The sequence below is a fragment of the Balaenoptera ricei genome, chromosome 3 (assembly GCF_028023285.1).
Source record: "Balaenoptera ricei isolate mBalRic1 chromosome 3, mBalRic1.hap2, whole genome shotgun sequence".
In the NCBI taxonomy this organism is placed as follows: Eukaryota; Metazoa; Chordata; class Mammalia; order Artiodactyla; family Balaenopteridae; genus Balaenoptera; species Balaenoptera ricei.
In genome coordinates this window covers 23,736,312-23,750,606 of record NC_082641.1, presented here as the reverse complement: position 1 = coordinate 23,750,606, position 14,295 = coordinate 23,736,312, and positions in this window count along the sequence as shown.

Sequence of the window (14,295 nt, the reverse complement as noted above, 5' to 3'; positions counted from 1 at the left end):
ATTCAAGAGAAGTCCGACATTATGACATCTGAAAAATAGGCATCTCACCTCTACTTAATGCATTTTGTACATATCTTACTTCTTTAGCAGGAGTTACATACTAGACATATATAGGAACTCAGTTATGCAAATAAATCCTTAAATGACTCCAGGTTTACAAAAGTAACCCGATGGGTAGATCACGTACCAATCAGTCCATCCTATTAACTTATGGTCCTATCTGAGTAAAATACTGTTTAGTAGAGATATATGAATTCATGATTCTTCTAATACATACCTTCCTCCACACTATGGGGTAACTTTGGCTTAATTAAGCTTCCTTACTCTCCCCATGATTCAAATACATACACATACGACTCTAGAGCATCTGTCCAAATATCTTCCCCTTTGCATTTTTTTTAAGAAGACATGATATTTTAAAATGTTGAGATATACTGACCTACAATTCAAAATAATTGTTTCCACTTATTTTGTCACAGAAAACACGCTATAGCTATAAAGCATATAATTCATCATTTAGCAATTGAGATGTCCAAGGTAAAGATAGCATGAAAACACATACCCAATACTGTATACTAGAAACTGAATAGAATGCAAAAAAAAAACAAAAGGGGGGGTGGGGAGAAAAAAATTAAATAAATCAAATATTTTTACTCAAGAATGATCTACCTATTTCAGTAGACATTCACTTGTGAAATTATTAAAATCATATTGGTTTTTTTTCAGGGGGGAGAGAGGGGAGACAAAGAGGGCGGTATAATCAGAGCCCACAGGATGTGCTCTGTGGCTTGGGGTCTGTGGGGGAGGAAGTACAGATCCTGATGGAGGGCAGGGGGAGGCTGGGCTGTGATGTGCTGATTTTCAGGGGTGGCTCAGAGGATGGCAGAATTGGGCCAGAGGCAGAGGTAGTGCTGCCTGGACCACTCTATCCAGAGGAAGCCCATCTGGCGGGATCCAGGAAGTTCTATGGGGTGGCAGGGCAGTCCTGGGGTGAGAAACACCTGGATGCCCCAGGTGCCGGAGGCCCCTCCCCCCAGACTCATCTGTACAGAGTCCAGCTGATGCCACCTACGAAGTAAACTCCGATCCTCCTTGACGCTTCTCCACTCAGAGTCACGATTCAAGGAATCAGTTACCAATTACGTAAAAGGCCTTAGGAAAATAAAATTACAGAACTCCAGGCAACAGACACACAAGTAAAAATAAATCATTCAAAAAATAGAGAAACTGTGATTTAAAGGGCCAGATAATAAACTGTGAAACAAACGAACAAAACATTAGTTAACTATAAGATATATGGTTATAAAAGAAAGGGTAAATATTCTTCATAAAAGAAAAGATACAAACCATCAAACTTATAAGCTGTTTTATATGTATATATATATATATATATATATATATATATATATATATATATTACACACACAGAAGAGAGACAGAAAGACCAGTTGCTCACCGAATGCAGCAAAACAAAGACAGAAGGAGAAGTAGATGAGAGAAAACTGTAAGTGAAATTTGCAGCATTCTGAATTAAAGAATCCTTGTGTGCTGTTTCATCATTGTATGTTAATCATTGAAATAACAAGAGGGAGAATACAAAACAGGCTATAATAGCAAAATGTGAGAGAAGAAAGTATAAAACAACAAACAAAATGACAGAAGGTCAAAAAATCTAATAACAATATATGTACATATATTTTTCACCTCTGCCATAGCTATTACTTGATCCAAACTCCATCAACTCTCATTAAGATTATTACAAGGGTTTTCGTTTTTTCTTGTCTGCCTATGTCTCCCTGTAGCCTAGTCTTAATACAGCAGCCAAAGTGATCCTCATAAAATATTTGATCATTTTGTATTGGGAGTTTTACATTAGTCATTATCATGACCAAAAAGACCTATGTGATTTATCCACTTGGAATCCCCCTTACCTGTCAAAACTTATCTACTGTGCCTTCCACTCTATTCCAGACACACTGATGCTCCTGCAGTTCCTTAAACATTGCCTGACAACAGCACCCACGTATGCAAACACTCTTATATTGTCATAACAGAAGGATACAAATAAGGAACAATTCCTTCCTTTTCTTTTTATCTAATAGTATAATCCTTACAAAGAATTTGATAAAAAACAGTAAAAAGAAAATAAAACTACATGTCAATCTCATTTGTAAGCATGGACACAATATACTGGTAAGGTTTCTGTGTTCCGTGCGCTTCCCTGCATTTGCTAAAGTGTTTCTCACAGGGTGTCTCACTGGTGCCTTCTGCAGTGCCACAAGACCCTCCAAATCCTCGCTGATGTCATTTTGGTACACGTGTCTCTTTCTCCAGGTCTGTTCATTGTTACCGGTATCACTCCTTCCCTCCCCTTACTATCTATTCTCTACAGGGCAGAAAACATTATGCTAAAACTCGAGTCAGTTCATGTCATTTCACTGCTCAGAACTGTTTAACTTATTCTTAATTTACACAAAATAAAATTCAAAATCCTAACAACGTCTTGAAAGGCCCTTTAGGATTTGCCTCTCACTGTCTTTCTGAGTTCACGTCCAAGTGCTTTCTGTTCATTCTCTCCACTCCAGCCACACAAGGCTCCTTGCTCTTCATCCTTCACCCTGGCACCCTGCCACCTCGTGTTCACCGCATGCCACTTTTCAAAAAACTCTTTTCTCCTAATGCCCAGATGCTATCCTTTCCCCTGACTATACCTTACTTCCTTTATATCTCTTCAGATGTTGATTTTCAGTGAGGTACTTCCAGAACTCCTTATCTCCTCTCCTTGCACCTGACATCCCATATAGTTGTTTGTTGTACATTTTGTCCACAGTACAAAATGGTACATAAATGGAGCTTGATAAATATTTACTAAATGTATGAGTAATTATGTGTCCCTTTATCAATGATTTTAGATGCTTGGATTACCTTCACACTTATTAGTCCTTTCCAGTAAATTCACTCTTACTTTGACTTGCCCTAATTCTATCCTATCTGGTCTTCACATTGTTCTCTTTATTATAGAGACCTACTTTTCACAAGTAGGGACCAAGTCACAGAGCTCACTGACCATCTGAGCATGGGAGGTACCAAGAAAAAGAAAGAGTCTTAGAAGAATCACAGCTCCTTAGAGTAAGGATTTAAATTTTTCCAGCATCTGCAGTACCCTTTGAGTCAGTTAAAGTGACTCTTCCTCAATGCATTATGTTTGCCACAGGTATAAGATGAATACTCAAAAATGAATTCTCCATGAACTACAAAGTTCAATATGGATTTCATTTAGATAAACTCAATTTAGATTCATTGAGTCGCTGCTCACCAAATAGAGTTGAGATATCCAAGAGATGCCTTTATTATCAAAGTGAAATTTTATATGAAAAATGGTGTGAACCATGTGGAGGATTCGTTGATATTAGCTCCTTTTTTAATTTAGAAAATTGCACTATGAATTTATATGTCTTAGTCTAGTTCTCCTTGATAAAGAGAGTATACTATTCTTTCACTGTTTATTTATTGATGGCATCATTAAATGAAGAAATCATTACTAAGCATCTACTTGTGCCAGGCAGCAGAGTTTTACAAGGTTGAAGCTCGCCATGGGAGTTCAGTGATAAAGTAACATGTAACCATTTAATCTAACTAATCAGATACTCTATGGAGAACTTGGGATATAAATAAAAAGAGATAGGATTTAACTAATTTCATTGTCACAACAATTCAATAATTTAGGGTCATTAATACCCTCTTTTACAAATAGGAAACAGAAGAAAAAGACAAGCTAATTTGTTCAAGGTCATGTAGCTAATATTTTGAAAGCTCAACTCAAGACCATTGGCTCCAGAATCTTTGTTCTAAAAGATGAAAGTCTATTTTCTTGAATATGAATAAATATAATTTCTACTATCAAAGACTTCATAGTATAAGGAAAGATGAGCATATAAAATATTTAATACTATGGTATAAGTTGGTATAAGAGTGGTGATAAAAGTTTGTATGGAATTTTACAGAAACTCGCTTAAGAAATAATTTTATTCTTCTTATGTGTAATAAGTAGCATAGCATGGAAAGCTAACAAGTGTTGGTGGCCTAAAGGAATTTGAGGGACAATTTAACAAGGAGGTCCAGCCCATTCTAGGAAATAAGAAAGAAACAATTATGATGAATCATTAGATGAGTTTGTGACATCACTTCCAATTCTCTGTGAGTTGCATTTATCTACCTCTATCCCCATGAAATGACAATCTGATTACTCTGAGGTGTGAATATCTGTTCTTGGAACACATCCCTTTATAAACATTTGAAGACTGGAAGGGAGGATTAACATACATTAGATGAATTCTTTATTCACTGTTAACGTGTCTCGTTCCTCCCCTTCTAAATACAAATGGTACCTTTCAATTCCACATATAGTAAAAGATAATTGGGTACTTGGAAATAACATAGCCAAAGATGAGAACCATGAACATTCCATTGTCAGTCTGTCGCATTAATAAAAGTTCAATCGTCTTGCTTTATTTTAAATATGCTGTAAGAAAGCCAGCATCCCTCGTATGCACCACCGTCATTTTTATAACAGGTTATACTCTAGTGCAAAAATCACAGATGTTGATCAGAATTAAGGTAACAGTTCACTCTCATGGAACTAATGTTTTATAGATTACTTGGATAATGTGATAACTATGAACACGGCCGTATGCTTAATGTCCAGCCATTAGTAATGTTACATTTATTTGATTTAAAACTTTACATTACACAATGAGCCACTCAAAAAGTTTATTGTTAAAATATTTTTACATTAGAGAAGATTGTATCTTATGTTTTCAACCTTGGATATTATCCTACATACTTTCAATTAATTTTCAGGACAGCTGGAATTACTGAAGTTTTTTGTATACATCTATTCCTGCTAGTCAGGTTGCTGAAACATATGTAGTTTAGTAGAGATGATGAAAAGTAATAAAATGTCTCCACTTCCAATTTTTGTAATTGATGAAAATTAAGAGAAATAAATGTCACAATTTAACTCCTCCCTCTTTTCTCTAATTCTAGACAGACAATTGAATTAGACATTCAAATACCAATTCTACAATTTTGTTTTGAGTTCCCACTTTATGTCAGTGACCCACTGGTACGGGAAATGCAGGTGGAGAAAAAAGCATGGAAATCTCTGTTCACATGGAGCTTCATAGAAATGAACACATATAGTCAAACAAAATAATATCATGTAGTTATGAGTTCTGGGTAGACAATAGAACAATGATGACAGAAAGTGAAAGCTGGGTTGATTTGGAGCACTTTAGTTCTTTGGTCATGAATGGCCTCTCTGAGAAAATGACATTTGAACTGAGGTTTCCTGTCTGTAAGATCTAAAGTGCACTTATATACCATCATATTTTTTTCCAATTACGATACATTCTAAACTTGTACCGTGATAAATGATAGCCAGTAAGACTGGACCAAGTCAGTTTCTGTGAACTCTTATAATACCATTCTGTCCTTAGCCACCCTGGCCTCTTCTCTGATGTTTTGGAGGTAGAGCCATTATATGTGGATTAATGTGGAAGTGGGGATTGCATATGACTGCAAGTGAAAGATAAAGGAAAGAGAAGAAATGGGATTTATGGGCTTGAGTAACTGAGAGGATTAAAGAGCCATTATGATAGCTAAGCCTCCTTCCTTCCTTCCTTCTTTTCCTTTCCTTTCCTTTCTTCCCCTTCCCCTCCTTTTCCTCTCTACCTTCCTTTCCCTCCCTGTTCCTCTCCTCCCCTGTTTCCTTCCCCTCTTTATTCTTTTTCTCCTCCCTTTCTTTCTTCCCCTTTTCTCCCCCCCCTATGAATCTCTCTCTCTCTCTTTTTTTCTTTCTGGAAGGAGAGATTGCAACATATTAATTTTTAAATAATTTTATATATTCTAGTGGCTTTTAATCGCCCCCATCCATTCAACTCCACCTCTGTTTTCCCTAACTCAGTGTGCTCTAACATTCTCTTTGGAATAATTTGGCATTTCTGCCATTTTTATTCAATTATGCTCTTATTAATAAATGCAGATGCATTAAAATTGAGAGACTAAATAGAGAAATTTCAGAATAAAGAAGATATGTGTGACTCATATAACTTAACAAGTATAAAAAAATTAAAGTTAATTCCACATAGGATTGACAAGAGAAATGAACAGCCATTTCACACAAGAAGCTACCCATGTGGCCAAATAATCATATGAAAAGATGTTAAACTTCATTAGAAAAGTGCAAATTAAAATCACAAGAAGAAACTAATATAAACTCTCAGAATGTCTAAAATTAGAAGACTGCCAGTTACAAGTGTGGAGGGGAGTTGGAGTTAGGAAACCATCAGAACAATCTCAGTGTGCTGGTAGGATTTTCAAAGTGATGTGTTTGCTTTGAGAAAGCTGTTTATCTTATTTACTAGAGTTAAAATTATTGTGTTCTGTGACTTAGCCATTCCACAATGGGGTATGTACCCAACTTGAAAGCATGCACAAGTAAACCAGAAGATATAGAGAACATTCATACTAACATTTCCATAGTAGCCTGAAACTGAAAACAACCTCTGCTGATCTATTGCTAAATACACTATGGTTTATTAATATAATGGAGTATTATATAGTAATACAGATAAACTGTAGGTGCACACAACAACGTGGATGAAACTCACAAACACGGTATTAAAAAATGAATCCAATAACAAAAATACACATTGTAAACTACAGGGGCCTGCCATTTTATTCTATTTGAAAAAGGGTTTGGCATTTTAATTGAGGTTGATCACCTAACTATAACTATAGTTGCACGAAATTAATATATACCCTGAACAACCTATTTCGAACTGAGGGTTAATTGTTTCATTGACCCATAAAATAAGATGTGCACTGAAAAATTTACTTCTGTAAAGGAAATATTAAATAGGTGACCAGTATGAAAAGGTTCAAATGGTCTGTGTAGATTCAGACTTCTATTATACCTGTTCCTACGTGTATTAGATTGCTAGGACTACCATAATAAAATAACACAGACTGGGTGGCTAAAATAACAGAAACCTATTTTATTGAAGTTCTGGAAGCTAGACACCCAAGATCTATGTATCAGCAGATTTATTTTCTTCTGAGGCCCCTTTCCTTGGCTTCCAGATGACTGTCTCTTTATTGTGTCCTCACATGGTCTTTTTCTGTGTGTGCATATATCTGGTATTTCTTTGTGTTTCCAAATTTCCTCTTCTTATAAGAACACCAATCAGACTGGATTCAGATCCACCCTAAGGCCTCACTTGAGATGAATCACCTCTTTAAAAGTCCTATTTCAAAACACAGTCACATTCTGAGGTACTGGGGGTTAGGGCTTCAACACATGAATCTTAGGGGACACAATTCAGCCCATAACACTACTGTTTTGTCATCACATCTTAAACTCATTCTATAGTCTCAAGGAATGGTGCCTATGACTATTGAAGGGAAGGAGAAATAAACACAGCCTGATTTCCTGATCAATCGTCATGGTATGCTGCTTATGAATATGCAGTATTTCATGGGCAAAGGCCAATATTATACAGACATAGAAAAATAAAGTTGAAAAAATGGCAACAGAGTGTGAAGATGGTGTTTCCTTCTTTAATGCCCACCAGAATGTATATATTTGTGGAAGAAGATCTAAATAATAATGCAAATGTTAAGGCCCATCTTGTCAATGTCAGTCAGCCCCTTCCTCTGTTCAAGGGGCCTGTGTACAGAGTAGCCATGATACAAGGATCAAGGCCAATGCCGGGCTCAGCAGTATGAACTTCCGCTCAGCAACTCCCATCTGTTATCACCACTGCCAAGTGCTCACCACTGCAGAGGTTAACACACAACTCCATGTGTGGCACCAATCCATGGACATTCTTGAATGAATAGCAATCAGACCACTCTGGTAGCAGAAGAATTACACTGGACACTTTTTATGATGGATGTTTGGTACTTTCCCAACATTGGGATAGACACATATTCAGGGAACAGATTTGCATTCTTTGGCTGCAGAGTTACTGCTAGCACTAATATTCATGGATTTGCAGGTTAGTTTATCCATCCCACATTAATCTCAAACAAGATTTCTTCCATCTAGACAGTCCATTTTACACTATGATTATGGATTCATGTCTAAAGAAATCATTGATCCTGGAATCAGCTAATTTGATAGGACAGTGAAATACAATAGCTTGCTGAATATCCAACTACCACACCTGGGAAATAGGACACTTACAACTTGAAGATTTATCTCAGAGGATAGTTTCAGACATGCCTTAAACCAGAAGCCAGAGGATGGTGCCACCTTTGTCGTAGGAAGGAAGCAAAGGATGTACCTACCAGTGTTCCCATCACGATTATTAAAATAACCTTTGGCGATTTCTTTTTTCTTCCTGCACCATAACTTTAAGCACAGTTAGTTTGGAGGCACCAGTAGCCTAAAGGAGTGCTTGCAATAGGGAACATGGTAATTCTGGAGCTATGTGTCCTGGGGCTGTTTCCTACTGAATAAGCAGATATGGGTGATACTAGCCAGGGAATCCTAATTATCAGAAGTAAAACAGATTGCTGGTAGACATTGCAGGAATGGAGGATTGTATCTGAAATCTAAAGGATTCACTGAGTGTCTTCTAGTACTTTCTTGCACTTAGATCTTAGTCAGATCTAAGGCAACTCAACTCCTATAAGATTAAAGAGCCCTATTCAGTGAGGTGCTGGTAGAAAATAAAGAGAATATGAAAAGGCTGATAGAAGGAAACAACAATGGTTACCACCTTAGGCTCGAGAGCCGTTGCAGAAATGAGACAGTAGAAGCTGTCTGTGATGTTAATTATAATGCCCTTTATCTTCCTGCTGTTTTATATGAAGAGCATGATGGTAGCTAACATTTCAAGTTTCAGGTTGGACATGTCACCCAACTGCCTTTATATCAGGATGATTTGATAGTTGATTGGCATTTTCGTGTTTTCTGTTATACAATTTTTGAACCGAAAAAAGGGAAATAATGAATGTTGTGGTGCAAAAGGGGTGTAATGTGCAGGATAATTTCTATTAATTTCACTTTTCTTTCACAAACACTAACATATCTTGACTAAGTCAAAAGGCCCCTTGCTCTTTGTTCTCTGCTGGCTGATGACCAAGGAAAGGTATCAGCAAGACAATAAAGATAAGAAGGTGAGCGAGGCTGGAAGATTTATTGCCTCAGCTTCCTTGTGAGGGTTTATTGCATTCTGGTGGTATCCTCTTCTCAAAAGTCATTGCTTGGGCTTCCCTGGTGGCACAGTGGTTGGGAGTCCGCCTGCCAATGCAGGGGACGCGGGTTCGGGCCCTGGTCTGGGAGGATCCCACGTGCCGCGGAGCGGCTAGGCCTGTGTGCCATGGCTGAGCCTGCGCTCTGGATCCCTCGAGCCACAACTGCTGAGCCCGTGTGCCACAACTACTGAGGCCCGTGCACCTAGAGCCTGTGCTCTGCAGCGAGAAGCCACGGTAGTGAGGAGCCCGTGCACGGCAGTGGAGAGTAGCCCCCACTGGCTGCAGCTAGAGGGGGCCCGCGTGCAGCAGCAAAGACCCAACGCAGCCAAAAATAAATAAATAAATAAGTAAATAAATTTATTTAAAAAAAAAAGGTCATTGCTTGAGCTTCCCTGGTGGTGCAGTGGTTGAGAATCCGCCTGCCAATGCAGGGGACACGAGTTCGAGCCCTGGTCTGGGAAGTTCCCACATGCCGCGGAGCAACCGGACCGTGAGCCACAACTACTGAGCCTGCGCGTCTGGAGCCTGTGCTCCGCCAACAAGAGAGGCCGCGATAGTGAGAGGCCCGCGCACCGCGATGAAGAGTGGCCCCTGCTTGCCGCAACTAGAGAAAGCCCTCGCACAGAAATGAAGACCCAACACAGCCAAAAATAAATAAATAAATTAATTAAAAAAAAAAAAAAAAGTCATTGCTTACATAAGGCGTCTCTGTGCTGTTCTCTCTCTGGGTTCTGGTAACACATCTCCCTTCCTTCCCCTTGCTCCTTCGGATCTCTGGCGGTTAAAGTTCCTCAGTGTTAATAGTTCCAGAAAACTATCCTGTTCATACAATCATAATTAGGCTATTTGTTAAACTCTTCTAAAATTAACATATTTTATTGGTTCATGTTATGGATACAGATATCAAGAATAAAATATATTAATAAATAATTAATAAAAATAATTAGTTCCATATTAATATGCCCATATGAAGTCAACTAGCATCTCAAATAACATCAAAATAATCTTGGAATTTTCTTCCATTGGCATATATTACTTTTATTTGACACTATTACTGATAGGCAGAAGTGGCTACCAAAAGACTACTAATGCACAAGAGAATCAGGCAAAGAAAAAAGTGCCATTTGGGGGGAAGAAATTTAGCAACTAATGGCATTTTGCCAAGCAAGAAGCAGATGTTTAACTATAACTGTCAATGAAACATGAATAGAAAAAGAAATAGCATCATATGAAAGTTTTAGTTTAGAAAGTACAAAATCTGAAAACTAACATAAACACAAAGATGGGATAGAAAAGGTGTGGTGGAATCAGTCACTTTTTGTATGATATTTCTAAAGAATAGATGGTTCCTTTTTTAATTCAAAAGTTATTATGGTAAGAGCAAATCCAAAGTCAATGAATTTGATGGCTCACAAGACTTTTGGACAGTTTAGAATAAAATTCCTGGCAAGCAGTGAGAGCAAAGTTCACTGAAGTGGCTAGACTATATTAACACTTGGAACAAATGTGGCCTTTTAATGGATACAAAATCCAAAAATCAGTGTACTAGTTTGTGGAGTTCAACCAAAACTACTGATCTAGAAAGACTCACTTATGAAAACAATCTTTTGCCAGAGAATTAATATCTTTCACCAGTGAGTTTATTCAATAAAGTGAAAAAAAAAATCTTCCCTTATATGAAAAGTGTCAGTTCAGAGATTCTTCTATGCTCAATTTACAGATCGTTTCATGGGCAAATGTATAAAACTCTTTTCCCCTTGGCAACATAGCATGTGCCCATTATGCTTTCACGGATATTGAATAGTAACTACAAAATGGTTATTCCTCAAAAGGCTAAATTTTATATTTGGTAATGTAACCATGCCAAATTTGCAACAGCAAACTTATAAAGATAGCTTGGTTATTTATTATACTGATATGTAATAACCCTTGATTTGTTGGGACATTTTCTTAATTTTTTGAGCATTTCCAAAAAGAAATAATATTAAAGTGAGCGTAGGTGTGGAAATTTGTATCCAAAGGCTAAACAAGCATTTTATGTGATAACTTCTGAGAATGAAAAATCGAAGAATCAGTATACTTTAATGATTATTGCACATTACAAACTCACAGGTAGGTTTGTGCACTGTTGTTTCCAGTAATAACCAGTGTTACACTCGCAGTCTACTCCCTAACAGATGGTGGAACAGATAATGCTATTGTCCTACGGCTACACACTAGGTTTTTAAAAGTGTAAGAGTGAATTTTTAAAAGAAATACAAACTGGCAAACCTCTCTTCATGCATAAACATTTGTTTGAGTTTAAATTATCCAGTTAAAATGGTAGTGCGGCTTTTTGGTAAAACATTGTTAGCAGTTTTAATGTTTATGTAGGTATATACTTGAAGTCAAAGGGGATTTTTCCATTCTGTTTAAAATGTAATTAAGTGTAAGAAGTTAAAAAAAAAATTTAAAAGCCTGGTATTATTTCAATCAACATGTCAAGTTTTATGTCTGGGCTATTTATACAGGCATGAATATTTTACAGACAATGAAGACAACCCATTCCATCACCTTTATTCTATAAATGTGAAAACTGAGGCTCAGAGTTTAAGTGACATGTGAAAGGGCACACTGGTAATTAACAACAGAACATCACTGAGTACAAACATCCTGTTTTCCATAGTGGCTTCACCAATTTACAGTCCCATCAAAAATAGGTAAGTGTTCCCCTTCCTCCACATCCCCATTAACACTTATTTTTTGTCTTTTTGATACTAGCCATTATAACAGATGTGAAGTGCTATCTCACTGTGGTTTTAATTTGCATTTCCCTGATGATTAGTGAAAAAGTTAAAAATAGAACAACAATGTGATCCAGCAATCCCACTTCTGGAAATATATCCAAAGGAATTGATATCAGGATCTTGAAGAGTTATCTGCAGTCTCATGTTTATTGCAGCATTATTCACAATAGCCAGGATATGGAAACACCTTAAATGTCTATCAAGAGATGAATGAAGAAAATGTGGTAAATACATACAACGGGATACTATTCAGTCTTAAAAAAGAATGAAATCCTGGCATTTGCAACAACATGAATAAACCTGGAGGACATTAGGCTAAATGAAATAAGTCAGACACATAAAGACAAATACTGCATGATCTCCCTTATATGTGGGATCTAAAATAATCAAACTCACAGAAGCAGGGTGTAGAAGGATGGTTTACAGGGGCTGGGAGGAAGCAATTATGAGTGATGTTGGTCAAAGAATATAAAGTTTCAGTTATGCAAGATGAATAAGTTCTGAAAATCTAATGTACAGTATGGTGATTATGGTTAGCAAAACTGTATTATACACTTGAAATTTTCTAAGGTAGATCTTAAGTGTTTCCACCACATATAAAAAGAAGAAAGAATGGTAATTCTTTGAGGTGATGGATATGTTAATTAGCTTGATTGTGATCTCACAATGTAGATCAAAATATCAAGTTATGTACTTTAAATACGTACAAGGTTCGTTTGACAATTATATCTCAATAAAGCTTAAAAAAGTATAAGGAATTCTGACACAGTTAAGGATTCCATCTATGCTATTCCACTGCAAATAATTTATGTGACATTTTCCAAAATTGATATGTCTTTAAAATGCATATATCTTCCATAGTACATATTCTGCTTTAGGAACTAAATACCTTTAAAAAATTCTAATTTACACTAATTTACATAAACACAAAAGATCGTTTCCAAAAATGTGAGTTAGGAAAAAATTCCATTAATTACATGGTTACTCTGAGAAACACTGTTACTATAAAAACAATATCCATAGGATATATATTACTGAATACATGATAAATGGTAAAATATATGTTACCTATTATAAACAAAGCTTGGTCCTGGTTATTATTAAGTTATAAATATATGAATGACAAAAATATAATCATCCGCTGATTAGTTGATATTATGCATTTCTATAAACAAAAACAAATCTGTTAGCCTAAGAGTGTGAAGAAAATCACTGGTCAAGTGCAAAACCTTCCTCTCCTGACTCCCTTCCCATATATACCATCAATTTCCTATTTTACTGCAGTTGGGTGAAGTCATAAAAGTCATGTCTATTTTACTACTAAAACCATATCAGTTCCGTGTTTATCATAAGGCTTCCCCCAATCAGCCCTTTTAGAAATCCAGTGTAGAGACACCACCATATAACCCCTATGTTAGTTCTCCTTATCATTAGAGCCATTCCATGCCCTTTATTGAGATGCAACCACATTTACTTGTGGTGTATTCAAAGATGCAGAGAAGATTCTGAAATACAGCATGGAAGATACTTCTAATATCAAGGGTACGTTGAGATTAAATGGGTCAATTGCCCTCTCTGAATAATAGTCTTGAGTAAGTCTTACAATTCCTGATGCTTTTCAAGACGCCAATGGATTCTGTCTCTTTTCTTTTCACTTTATGGAAGTGTATTTTTTAAATATATGTTCATATATGTATATGTCTGTATCTCAGATGAAAAGCGTGTCCCCTTCAGTGCGCAAATCAGCCGCTGAATGTTGTGCTTCCTTCTGATTTGCGGCATCCTGCAAACACAGTGATTTGTCTTTCAGTGCTGGGGAGCGTCACACAATAATTTCCTAAACTTCATAGTGATAACCGGCCTCTGAATTTAGCTGGTTCCAGGATGTGTCGGTCAACCTCCATATGTTATGTGAATAACTATTCTTGGCAAACCTCCTATTTAAGGCAAGCTATGTAAATTGTGGTGCCCAGCATAAAATAAAATTCTGGGGCCTTTTTTTTTTTTTTTTCCAAAAAGTAGGAAAGCATTTCAATCTCTCTTCACCTCTCCCTCTTGATCTGTCATAGTGTTCTCTATGTGCTGCTTAATGTCGCACTGCCTTGGCCCTTATACTCTCGGGGTGAGTGCAGACCCTCACAGGCTCTCAGGACCCCATGTCGTGACTTAGTGTGTGGGCACCACATGCCTAAACCTGAACTTCCTGTGCTTGTGCCCAAGCGCCCCTCCAGGGACAGAAAAATTC